Raw genomic sequence first — 2,564 nt, 5'->3', positions numbered from 1 at the left:
TGCTGCATTTCTAGGGGAGGTGCTTGCAGAACCCCCACCATCCCTTCCCCAGCCCATGATCTATAATACCTCATCCTGACATCCAATGACATTCCGGGGGCCTTAAATCCTGCATAACTTTACCCATATAAAAGAAGGCTGGAATTTGACGAAAACCCCAACTCTTTGGACCAGATAAAATACAAATGTAGGATTTTATTTTACAAGGAATCTAGCCTAATTATTTTTTATTAGTTATTCTTTTTAATCAGAAGAGGGCGTGGAGCATTACACGAGTAACCCAAGTTGCTTCTGGGATTACATGGATCGGGTTTAAATAACCGTGTTGCGTTTGTTAAGGAAAAAACAATATTTTCTCTATTTGTTCTTTGCTAATTGATGGTAAGCTATAGAACTTGATATCGCACATATTTTAAAATAGCGTTTCGAAGTGGATACAATTTATTTTTTCATACATTCAAACGTAGTTTGATTTTCCTTTAAGCAACCGGCTCTATTTCCAGGCTGAAGTCTTCAATCAGGACATCCATTCATTCCTTGAGTGTCTGTGATGAGATAGTCTGAGCCATGGTGCTGTTGCCGTTGCGAAAAATGGATATAGCCTATGAAGGCTTATATGCTACGAGGTTTGTTTATTACAAATCTGGGAAAGTCTGTTCGAAAAGAAAGATTGACAGAATAACTTACGTTAAACAATTTATTACCTTTTCTTTTTCCTTTGGAATCGAATGTAGGCTACTGCACCCTTTTACAGTCTAATAAATCGCACCCCAAATATGGGCTAGAGTATGTATAATCTCCTGCTTCATACAAAAAACATTTTTTTAATCTAGCCTGGGTAAAGAAAAATCTCATAAATTCAAGTAACACGGTGATTGGATTATTTCTAATGTCATTGTATTTTTTGTCTGTTGACACATTATACAAAGTCATAAAAAGCTTAAAATAAATAGTTTTTGTTTGTAGTAAATGTAGTCTATAGTGATCATAGCCGAGGCCCAAAGTGCTGTAAACAGATTGTTGACATTGCCCTGTCACCAGTGCTGTGTGTCCGCCATGTTCCGTGTGTCCTCAGGCTGCAGTATCAGAGTTCATCACCATGATACAATGCCGCGGCCTTGCTCTGCGCACTAAAATAGCCTGAAGTAACATACAGTATGTGGCGATGGTGTTACCCGCTCTGGGGCTGTATCCGGGCTATTTGCTTTGTGCATGAGAATAAAATAGTACTATGGCCTATTAAAAGCTCTATACCTGATTTACTTGTTTAGGTTGCAACCTGAGTGAGGCAGATAAGAGCAGTGAGGCAGCGGAACAACAGAAGAGTAATCTGACATCTCCAACTGGTGATCATCATGCGACTAACAGGAACAAAAGTCTGCTGTTATTTTGGCCCAGGGAATAAATCAGTTTGAGAGGCCTATTATGATAGATGGTAGATTATGACAGAGATTTAAAGAAGGATAAAAACACCACAGATACGTCTGTCTGTACTGGTAATGTAAAATAGTAATTATTCTAAAATCCTCCTAAAAGAATAAATAACCTTCTTTGGTGCAAACTAAGATTTGGTGCTCCTGGCAAAGGATTTATCGTTCGTTTATTTATTCAATACTCTTTATGAAACAATGATTATGATTCAGAAACGATGATTTCCCTCCCAGTTTCTGATGAGGGAATGCAGGCCGAGCTGTATCAGGCCTGCGCATCTCGTCAACCCTAAAATAAATCGCTCACTCTGTCTTGCTCCTGCAGCGTGCGTTTTGTCTCTGTGTGTGTGTTTGCGCGTGTGTTTCTGAGGTAATTTTCAGTTGTGGGAACGAAAATGGCTGCACCGGCTCAGAATGAAAGAGTTAATGACATGAGGCTGTTATCAGCGGGCTGCAGCCCTCTCTGATCAGCGCTGTCTGATGGAGTGTGCTGCAAGATGAAAAGAGCAGCCCTGACACCAGCAGCCAGCTGTACAGCCCCGCACACCTATTCACGACCTGCTGTACAGATGATAATAATTATTGTTACAATAATAATGGGAAATATTTTTGTTGTCATTAATGTGAAGGTATTTAGATTCAGGTTAGGCAACAATGAGATTTAGGCTTATTTGAATTCAAACACATCTTCACGCAAGAGGACAGAAATATCTCAAAGTGCTCGTTTGAGGCCTCTGTTACACCGTGTCAGCTTTCGCCCTATATTATTGTGGGATAGGTGTCTCACACTGATGGATTCAATAGGTTTGGAGGTCTCAGACCTTCCTCATACACAAATTTGACAATAAGCTTACAGATTTTTCACAGATCTAAATGAAAGATTTCACACGTTGGATCACAGTTACTTCATCTGCATCCACGCTCGGTGTCATCCGTCCGCAGAGAGGAGGAAAGTGATTTTCTCAGTTTATCACCCATCACTCTGAGAGTCATCAGAAGGTCAGGGTGCCACGTCCCAGGAGAGTCTTTTCCTCTGTCGGTACAGATATGACCGATCAAAGCGCTTTATCTGTGTTGTCCGGGTTGGCGCTGCTTTGTGTTTGACCTGCATGTTCGATATCCACCGGTGAGGAC

Source organism: Etheostoma cragini, chromosome 4 (assembly GCF_013103735.1).
Source record: "Etheostoma cragini isolate CJK2018 chromosome 4, CSU_Ecrag_1.0, whole genome shotgun sequence".
NCBI lineage: Eukaryota > Metazoa > Chordata > Actinopteri > Perciformes > Percidae > Etheostoma > Etheostoma cragini.
Note: the sequence above shows the minus strand (reverse complement) of the source record.